The sequence below is a fragment of the Vombatus ursinus genome, unplaced genomic scaffold (assembly GCF_900497805.2).
Source record: "Vombatus ursinus unplaced genomic scaffold, bare-nosed wombat genome assembly UNPS02010193.1, whole genome shotgun sequence".
NCBI classification, from domain to species: Eukaryota; Metazoa; Chordata; class Mammalia; order Diprotodontia; family Vombatidae; genus Vombatus; species Vombatus ursinus.
The window spans coordinates 5640283-5651538 of record NW_020949971.1 but is presented as its reverse complement, the minus strand read 5'-3'; positions in this window follow the sequence as shown (position 1 = coordinate 5651538).

Here is an 11256-nt window from a genome sequence, read left to right as displayed (position 1 = left end):
TTGTCCCCTCTGTCCTGTCTGGTCCTGGGGCTCTGTCTTGTCCCCTCTGTCCTGTCCGGTCCTGGGGCTCCAGCCTGTCCCCTCTGTCCCATCCTAGGGCTCCGTCTTGTCCCCTCTGTCCCATCCTGGGGCTCAGCTCTGGTGATTCCGGTCTCTCTTACTGAGGGAGCCTCGTTCCTCTCGTGTGCTCCACATGCTGTCCAAGCTGCCAAGCCTACACATCCAGCCCAGCCCTCTCTGCTGATGTCCAGGCATGAAGTCAGGACAGGAGGCTGCTGGCTGGGCACCTCCAGGCACAGTGCAGGGCACAGAAAACCTGAAAGCCTCCTCTCAGGCACTCACTAGCTGTGTGACCCTGAGCAAGTCCCTCCATCTCTCTGGGCCTCAGTTTCCTCAGCTGTACAGTGAGAGGGTTGACTTCAAAATCCCTTCTCTGAGTCTGTGATCTTCCTCTGCCCCCCCCCAACTTCCCTGCCTCTGCTGAGAGTCCTACCATCCTGATAGACGTCCAGATTCATAACTTCTGAGTCATCCTCGGCCCCCCATATTAGTCTGCTGTCAAATCTTGTTTGTTCTGCCTCCAAACCCCTCTTCTTCCTCCTCTCTACATTTTGGAAGCCCTAGCTCCTTTCAGGCTTTCACCTTTTCTGATTCCCTCAGATATCTGTTACTGCTTCCTTCCAGTCCTCCCTCCCCCATAGATTAGCTAGTAAGTCAATAAGTGTCAATTAGGTGCCTATTACACACCAGAGGATGCAAAAAGGGGAAATCCTTGCTTTTGAAGAGCTCACAGTGTCATGGAGGAGACAATGTGTAAACAAATACTGTATGTACAAACAGGATTCTTGGCAGTCTAATCTCAAGGTCAGTCCTCAGAGGGAAGGCACTGAGATTGTGGAGAACTAGTAAAGACTTCCTGGAGGTAGGACTTTAGCTGAGACCTGAAGGATGCCAGGGAAGTCAAGAGGAGGAGATGAAGAGGGATAGAGTTAGGCACGGGGGACAGGCAAAAAGACCTCCTGGTCAGGATGGGTTGGTGAGGTGTATCACTTTTTGTAGGTTTTCGATTTACTTAGCCTTCAAGACCATGGATTAGCATTGGAAGGGATTTTGGAGGCTGTCTGATCCAGCGTCATTTTACAGAGGAGGAAACAGCCTTGGGGAGTTTCAATCATTTTTCCAAGGTCCCATCAATACAGTGACCATCAGAGGTATGATTTGAAGCCACGTCTTCTTTGGCTTCAGAGCTTTTGTCTTTGTATCTCCAGTGCTTGACACATGTAGTTGTTTGATAAATGCTGATTTAAGTGAAAGACAGAAAAATGTGTACATCCAGCTCCAATTTCTCCAGAAATCTAGTCTTGCATCAAATGGCAGCTGGATGGCCCATCAGCGCCTCAAACTCCAGAATATCTAAAATGCAGCTTCCCCTTGTCCTTTCTTTCCCCTGAACTTCTCTTTCTGTTGAGGACACCATCTTCTTTCTAGTAACCAGGGTTTGGAATCAAGTCATCTTAATTCCCCAAAGATGCAAACTCTACAATCCAGCTCCACTTTGTCTTTCTAGACATTTCAGATTGCTTGCTCCACTTCGTACACCGTGTTCAAGCCAAACTGGCCCACTAGCAGTTCCCCAAATAAAACATTCCATCTTCCATCCTTGTCCCCTTGCACACACAGTCCCCCATTCAGGGAATGAGATCCCTTCTCTCTTCTTCTTAGAATCTGTACAGCATTTCTGCATAGCAATAACAAAATGCAAGAGGAAATAATGAAAAAAGGAAGTCCAATTCAAGATGACTGTAAAATACATAAAATATCTGGGAATTAATCAAGGCACACTCAAGATTTATATTAATACAGTTACAAACTTGTCTTTAAAGAGACAAGTAATTGGATGGGTATTTATTGCCCATGGTTGGACAGTGCCAATATAATAAAAATGACAATACTGATCAAATTAATCTAGAGATTTAGTGCTGTAACAGACTATCGTGGGATACTTTATAGAACTAGACAAAATTATACTTATTTGGAAAAACAATAGGCCTACAATGTCAAGGGGATACTGACCAAAAAAAATAGGAGTGAAGGGAGAATTCAAGATTTCTACTATAGAGCAATAATCATCAGAGCAATTTGATACTGGTTAAGAACTAGACAAGTAGGGGCAGCTGGGTGTCACAGTGGACAGAGCACCGGCCCTGAAGTCAGGAGGACCTGAGTTCAAGTCCGGCCTCAGACCAAACACTTGACACTTAGTAGCTGTGTGACCCTGGGCAAGGCACTTAACCCCAATTGCCTAAAAACAAAAAACAAAAACAAAAAAAAGAAATAGACAAGTAAATCAGTGGAACAGGCTACATGAGGAAGACTCAGACATAATTAAACTCAATAACCTAGTGTTTGATACAACCAAGGGCATAAGTCACTTGGGGAAAGGATTCCGTATTTTGACAAGTACTAAGAAAACCGGAAAGCAGTTTGGCAGAAATTCAACCAAAAAAAAAAAATGGCCTGACTGGCTTAGACTGTATACCATGATAAGCTCAATATGGGTACATAACCTGAATATTCAAGGTCTCATCGTGGAAAAAAAAAATGAAACTAGAAAAAGATTAGGAAGCTTTGACAGCTACAGCTAGCAAGAGAGTTCTTAACTAGAAATCAATGTCTCACCTCTCTGTCTCTGTCTCTCCCTCCCCCCACCACACACACACACACACACACACACACACACGATCATTTTGATTGCATTAGGTTGAGAAACCTTTGCACTGACCAAATATGTTCAGCTAGGAAAATAGGATACTAGAAAAATGTTTGCATCAAATATCTCTGATAAGGGCTGGATTTCTAAGATCTCAGGGAGCTAACATGGCTTGAAAATAATGCTCTGGGAGAGGTAGTCACCAGTTAGGATAGCAGAGCACCATGTTGGAATAAGAAAGACTATTATGGAAACAGTATAAAAGATGGTTTGGAAGAGGGTGGGAGAGGACCTGAATTTCATTTAGTGTACAAAGGAAAAAGAAAGGCCTTGCCTAAGTATGGACTGATGACAGCAAAACAGCATGAAGAAGGAACCGTTTTAGGGTGCCAGCACATCAAAGTTGAATGGCGAATAGTAGACAGTAGAAAGTGGACCAGAAGCTCTAATTGGTATTGAAGTCTGGCAGATTTCCTTTTTTGTGTCAATAAGTCCATTTCCTCATTGACCTTTGTGTTTCGATGACCTCATGATCTCCACAATGTAGCCAGAGCCATAATTCTGGTTGGGGGCAAGCAGCACATAGTAGGAAAAACCCATCCTTCCAGACTTCCTCGATGGTTTTTTCCTTTCCTGCATTCTGTAGTCCAGCCATATTGGCCAACTCATCACCCCTTTCCCACAGCATGCTATCTCTGTCTCCATGCCTTTGCATTGACCAGCCTGAAATGCAGCCCTTCTTCACCTCTACATCATGCTGCTTTCAAAATCCAGCTCAAGCACCCCATCTCCACGACGCCTTTCTGCAGCCCCCATCTCCTGGTGCCCTTCCTCCCTAAACTGCCTTGTGTTTAGTTTGTATGTATTGTGTGTAGAGTCATGTATGTACATATCTGACCCAATTGAATGAAAGACCCTTGTGTTTCTTGACTCTTCATTAAGGGGCCAGGAAGGTGGGCTATGCCTTCCCCCTCCCCAAATGCTACATCTACTCTTCACATGGAGGATGGACTCAATGAGGTGAGCTTGTGCCAGAACCCTGCCCCCCAATTTCATTTTCTATTTGCTGTTTCCTAAGTAGCTGGATGGCTATCATTCTCAGGGTGCAAAAGCCCAGGCCTGGTGGTGCCTTTTGGGATTCGAGAGGTCCAGAAGTCCTGGGTCCAATGAATGGAGCTGACTGGTTCACATTGGAAAGGAGCACCAAGAAAAAGATCTCAAGCGCTGTCTCTGGCTTACCAAAAGACGTGCATTTTGAGGGAGTCAGTACAGGGTAGAGGTGAAATGTAAAATGCAATCCTGCAAACCACTTCATCTCTGATAAGGTTTAAGTATTGTTATTCAGTCACTATCCAGTCGTGTCCAATTCTTCGTGACCCCATTTGGGGTTTTCTTGGCAAAGATATGGGAGTAGTGTGCCATTTCCTTCTCCAGTTCATTTTACAGATGAAGAAACTGAGGCAAGAAGGGTTAAGTGACTCTAGGCTTAGTGCTCTAACCGCTGCTCCACCTAGCTGTCCCCAGTTACTAGATAAATACCTAGCATTTATATAGCTAGGCTTTAAGGTTTCTTTCTAGATGTTATCTCTTTTTATCTTCATTTTACAGAGCTGGTAGGTGTCTGAGGCAGGATTCCAAGGTCTTCCTCCTACTCCAAGTACAACACTCAATCCTCTATACCACCTAAATTAGATCTAAATTAGACTTATTTAATTTAGGACTAGATACTCCTAGGGATAGTTCCTAGGCTTATTATGCAAAAGAATTTAAAACAAACAAAAGAAAGCTAAGGAGGCCTGTCATTGTTTTCTATCCCCTTGGCCCACACCCCAATCTTTATTACCCAGACCAGTCAACAGCAAAGCCCGGTATCTTTGATGCTGTATTTAGACCAGTAGACAAACCTGTCTCCCTTGGCTGATAAAGGAGCTCCTCTAAGACTTAACTGTACAGCTCAGAGAATCCACGTGCAGCTGGAAGGAGATGATCAGCCCTGGGTTCAGATAACCTTGGTTTGCTGGTCCGGCCTGTGTCTGCTGATGAAGCCCTGGCTTGGCTCACCTTGAGCCACGCTCCCAAGCACTGGCCCACTGTGCCACAGGCCCAGGCCCACATCATCTCTTCCTTCTCAGTCATTAAACCCCTCCTAAGGCCTTGACTAAACTTCCATTTTCATAGTGGCAACAAAACCTTCCCTGGCTATGCGGGAGTCTCCATGGAGAAGTCTCCACCCCCTTTCTTGCCTCCCCACCTTCCCTCCACTCCCGAGGTAAAGAGCGATTCTGATGGGGGATATGGGGTAGGGTGGGCAGGAAGCTTCACCCAGGCTGGTCCCAAACTGTCAGCTTCAAGTACTCTGCCTCGGTTGCAGTTGGAGCCCCAGATTCATGACCCGAGGACAGTATCAAAGTCTGGCCCTCCAGCATTGGCCCCTTTGAGATAATAAAGAAATAAAGAGAATCATTTTCCAAACATCAACTTATGGAGTCATTCGTTAGCTGAGTCTAAAAGGAATGTTATCTATAGATAGACTACACAATTGTCTCCAGAATAGATTTTTAAATGGCATTCCTGGAATGTGCATTTTAGACCTAAGAGGGCAAGGACATGGCGTAAATAGAAAATGAGTCTTTAATGGAGCCTAATGGAATCTCTTTCAGGAAGCAAGCAGAACCACCATCCATCTTTTAAAATAGAAAAACTGCATAAGGAGTCCTGCTCTTTGTTGACTGCATGTACAGCACTTAAAAACATGCTGGGAATGAAGAAATGGTTGTGTTACTTTAGCTGTTTCGAAGGAAAGCAATAGTAACAATGTATTCTGTACTTTAGATTCAAGTTGTCCATGAAACCATTTTACTGAATTTAATGTTAATCTATAGCCAAGCTATTTCAAGCTTGGAAAGAAAGAGTTGTCCAAATCAGCAGTGTCCCCTTGGCTTCCAACATGATTCTCTGCCCCAGGAAGGATAAAGAAATACGTTTATAGGCATCTCAAACAAGGAAAAGATCATAATATGTTAAAACAAACAAGTTTGAGGTTAATATTACATAATAATTACTGCTACTTTCCTTCCGAGACCACTTTGTCTTGACTTCCTTTCTGTGATCATTATTTTAATTTTGAATTTAAAAACAGACAGTTCTTAGATGGGCCATGGTAACAATCACTTTAGGGAATAGGAAGGTGAGAGTTAAGTTTGGTTATCATCTTTACTTCTTTCAAAGCAAAGTCATAACTTTTGTTCTTCCTACCTTTTTAAGGCAAAAAAGTCTGGAAAGGGTTTTAGGTTGGAAGAATATTATTTAATATTTCTAGAGAAACTGAAAGATTTTTTTTAATATGCTTCGATAGCTGTCACAAATCTGATTTCAGAAAGAATTTGACTCATTTTCTGCCAATAATCATGTATTTTACACATAGCCTCCTTAACATCAGCTGTGTGAGCCAAATCCTACAGGAAACCACTATGAGAGAGAAAAAGATGATCATTTTTTTCCTCTAAGGCAGCAGTTCTCAAACTTGTTTGGTCTCAGGACCCTGTTATACTCTTAAAAATTATTGAGAATCCCAAAGAGATTTTGTTTATGTGGGTAATGTCCACTGATATTTACCATATTGGAAATTAAAACATCTTAGTATTATTATGAAAGTAGTTTTTCATCCCTCAGATTCCCAAAAAGGGTCTTAAGGATCCCCAGGGGTCTCAAACCACACTGTAAAAAGTGCTAATGCAGACAATACTGATACAACCAGTAATGATGCTGTTAAGTACGATAGTAAGAATTTGTTCAAATGAGAAATTACCTTTGATTTGCAAGACAAACACTTCGATTTTTAATGTAAACCAAATTTTTGTTTCCGGAATCTAAAAAAAGTCCATGCTCATACAAGAATTAGTTCACTAGGGGCAGCTAGGTGGCGCAGTGGATAGGGCACCTGCCCTGGAGTCAGGAGGACCTGAGTTCAAACGTGGCCTCCGACACATAACACTCACTAGCTGTGTGACTCTGGGCAAGTCGCTTAACCCCAATTGCCTAACCAGAAAAAAAGAATTAGTTCACTGATTTGGGACTACTCATTTCATCTTCCTGTTCTGTTTCCTCATCAAAGGAAGGTAACACCCCATTATGGAAAGATCACTGCTTTTGGAAGCACCAGACTCTGCCATTTAGCCCCTGTATGACCTTAGGCAAGTCATTTCACTTCTCTCTGAGTACTAGTCTCCTCAGTCAAAGGTGACTATTGAACTATGTGCCTAGTATGTGCCAGGCCCAGTTATCTATCATCTATCATTTTTTTTTTAAGCTCACGGGCCCTGGGTTAAGAACTTCTCTTCGAGGTGAAAAGTCAGTAAGGGTTCTTAGCAGCGGGGGTCATATTATGGAAGTGGGGATCAAAAGAGCTAGGAACACTGGGTGAGAGAGTAGAGAAGATCAAAAATAACTAGAAAATTGGAAGTATGAGGGGGACAGGGAGGTTGGTGGGAAAGTAGCCAGGAGGTGTCACAATGGAGAGCAGAGGGCTGGCAGAGGCTGAACTCAATTCATGACTCCAACCAAGAAAGAGGCCGGAACAAGATCCTCCAACCAGGACCAGGCCTGTCTGGGCCCAGAGGGGGTTTCGGGTGGCGCTCTCTCCATCACCTTCTCTTCCCTCCCTCTGCCCTTCTTTGAATGTGGGCTTGGAGAAGAACTTCCTGTTAGCCTCAAAGCCCCACCTGCACCATGCTCTCCTATCTACATTCACTAGGACCATGAAAGACAGATGACTTTGTCAAAGGATCAGAAAGAAAAGGCCCAGAGTTCCAAAGGTTCTTCCTTTTAGGAGAGTTATGGAGTTAACGATAGAGACAGAATAATCAGTATCCGTTTGTAAACCTTTAGGTGACATCTAAACCACCACGCTGAAAAACAGAGATTTCTAGCTAATTACATTTTATGCTCTAAACCCCCTCAGAGACTACAGGGCCTGCACGCTTAGCATATGATTAAAGACATAAAGAGGCAACAATCGGGATTAATCCTACCATCTAGCAAGAGAAAACGGACTTAAAATAGTGTATTAAAAAAAACAACTTAATAACCTGTATCAAATTGCTTGCCTTCCTAATGACAGGGTGAGGGAGAGAGTTGGGGACTCACTTTTAAAAAATGAATGTTGAAAATTGTTTTTACATGTAATTGGGGGAAAATAAAGTACTATATTTAAAAAAACTTAAAGGAAGGTATTAAGTTTAAATATCCATTTGATGTGACAGTGGGGTAATAGAGCAGAGAGATCAGAAGAAGAAAGAAGATTCTCCCTCCCTCAGCTTCCTGGATTCATGGCTGCCGACAAAGTCCTCAACTTGCAGGATTTATATTCCCCTGCTATTGTGGGGGATGAAGGTGCCTTTGGGGAGCCTGGCTGCCCTCAACCCTATTCATGCTGCTTCATCCACAGTCTGCCTGTCTCAGCACTGTGACCCCATTGCTATTCTCAGCTACTTGGGAAATAAAAAAGCAGCTACTGCCATTGTTAAGGCGTTCTATCCCCTACTGCAGGCGTAGGAGAATCGGCCACTCACTTTAGCTGCTCAGGATCCGCTCTTTCCCAATTCTTCACTCTCTTCCTTTTTTTCCTTCCTTTCTTCTTTCCTTCCTCTGTGTCTTTTTTCTTTTTCTTCCTTTCTTTTTTCCTTTTCTTCCTTTCTCCCTCTCTTTCTTTCCTCTTTTTCTTCCTTCCTTCCTTCCATCTCTCTGTACCTGTCACTTTCTCTGTCTCTGTCTGGCTCTCTTTCCTTCTCCATAATCCCACACTCTTCATTTCTAAGGTGTACAATATAGTTTACATTTTTTTACCCAGGGCAGAAAAAGTTGCAAATGGGACTACATTTCCCAGGATGGTTAGTATTCAAACATCTTGCCTTGTCTGCAGGAAATTCATCTGGATCTGTCCAAACAGTTATCATCAATAGAAATAGAGAAATTAGTTGGAGAGTCATGTCTTTGTTTTTGTTTTTTGGAAGAAAATTAATGACATTTTGGACATACTATATTGAGTTTGAGATACCGGCCGAACACCCAGGTGGGATTACAGGGCTGGGATTTGGGAGAATGGTTATAACTGGATCTATAGATTTGGGACTTATCTGCATTGGATTCATGAGAGTAGGTAACTGGAGAAAAGGGAAGGGAAGGGAAGGAAGGACAGAGTTTTGGGGGACACGTGCGTGACTCTTAGCAGGTTAGGGGAGAATGAGGAATCGGTGACAAAGACAAAGAAGGCAGTTAAATAGTTAAAGATGTAGGAGACTTAGGCAAGAATAGTGCCATGGAAGCCAAAGAAAGAAGGAAGATGAAGGATTGGACAGTGTCACACATCACAGAAAGTTCAGGGAGATGGAAAGCCGGTGCTGCCCTTCCCCCCCGTTGGTTGTGCCCGCACCTACTGCGCCTGTCCTGATCTTGAAGTCAAATTTCACCAGCTGCCTTTTTATAAGGCATGAGGGGAGGACGGCTTGATGGGGCGGCACAAAGCCAACCCACCAAATCTGCCTTTGGTGTGAGTGTGAGGTGGGGTGGAGGTACCTCCTTCCTGAAAGACCCCATTGTGGAACTAGTTTCAAAGGGACTTCATGTCTATTGGGCGACGACCCTCATCTGGCTGTTCTCGGCAATTGCGCTTTTCAAAAGTAAATCTCATCTGAGATCCCTAAGCTCCAAAGTCCTCACCAGCCATCGTCCTTGTTGAGGAGGTAGAAGAGAGTGCCTGGGGCAGAAGGAGCAAGCAGGACTGAGGTAGGAGCTAGGATGCAGGATGCGATCAGCCAGAAAAGCGATCGAAGGATAGCATGCATTGAAGCCCCCGCTGTGGACCCTCAGTTCCAGAACAGCTCTTCCCTCCCTTTCCTGTTCTCTCCTCCAGACTACCTGATATCCCAGCCATTCCGGAGCTCTGCTTGCTCCTCCCATTCTCTTGTCCCCTTCCCCCATTCCATAAAAGTTTATTTGAATCCTCCCTTTGGCCTGGCTAACTGCCTTTGCCCGCTACGGGAAGCAGGGGCCCATCTTCTCCCGTAGGGGAGCAGGGCCTATGTTCTGAGCCGCCGGGACTCTGTGTCACAGGGCGCAGGCCCGCTTGGGTACATCACCCCAATAAATGCCTTTCTTTAACTTGGAGACTGTCTGACTGAATTCTTTCAGGACACTAGGATCCACATGTCTATTCCTCATCATTTGGGGTAGCACCTCAACATTCTTGGGGTGCACCCTGAACTGATCGCCAATAGCTACAGAGGTCTTAGTGAATTCCTTCACACCTGAACCAGCTCTCCCAACTCTAACCTCAACGTTGTGATGGCATACTGTTATTTCAATTCATCCTTTAACCATCCAGGGTTCTCGGTGGTAAAAACCCACCCTCCCTCTGTCCCCCTCTGCCAAAAGCCACCTCCCATCCCTCCAAGGTAGCAAGACTCATTTATAACCAGGTCAGGTTCCCAGCTCTCATTTCCTCATGGTGGCAGTTCAGTTTTCTATTGCTATCAGCAACAGCCAGGGAATAGCCCTGGTACTATCTCTGGTTTCCTATGTCTACTTCCTTAAGTACCCAGCAGGCTAATGCCATCAGGTCAGTCCCATTGAGAGGACTTTGCCAAATGCAGGGAGGAACAGCCAGAAGTGTGCTGGCCACAGGGCCCAGCCTGCCATCAGGCTGCCCTTTCGTGTGTGGCTCCCTTCCTTCCATATCACCCTTCTCCCACTTCAACCATGAGGTCAGCCACAAGGTCATTCTTTACCATCTTTGTTGGTCACGTCAAATATTCTGGGCACGGCTTGACTCAGTCTGGTTTGGTGATTTAAGCTTGGGATTGGAACAAAATGAGATGATTTTAGACCAGGTAATATTGGGAGAAGATAAGTTTCCTCAACAATAATGTGGAAAGGATGTTCAGCAAAGACACAGCACTGACTCCATTAGGAGCAGCTCTCCTGTCCTCTGCCTAGACAGAAGGGAGTGCTGAATTGCCTGGCAGAGGGAAGTCCCACGAGCCTGACACGTATTGACTATCTATGCCCGGGTCATCTCAGACAACCAGGAACCTTTACCAATGAGTTGAGCCTTAGTTGTCCGAACCGGATAAATCTCAGGCCCGTGCTCCCATTATTACCTTTTTGGGACAAATAGGTCCATGTAGAAAGGTTTCCATCTTGCCACCATGAGTCTCAACCAAACTAAGAGTAAATGTTGCTCCTGCTACAACATATAGGGTAATCACATGCATCTATGCCTAGAACGACCTTGTTCTTTTGAGTTGTCTGTTGGATTCCAACCTACCTTTTAAAGCCCAATTCAAAACCCGTCTGCCAGGAAGTCTTCCTTGATTCCCACTCCTACCCAAGCCAACAGCAACCTCTCCCCCATCATAGTATTTTGTTTATACATCCCTAACTAATTTCTCATATAATATTACATAATACAGTTATCTGTTTGCCCTTTATTCTCTACAGGACCCTGAGCTCCATCAGAACAGATGCAGGCCATATGTAAACATCGTAAC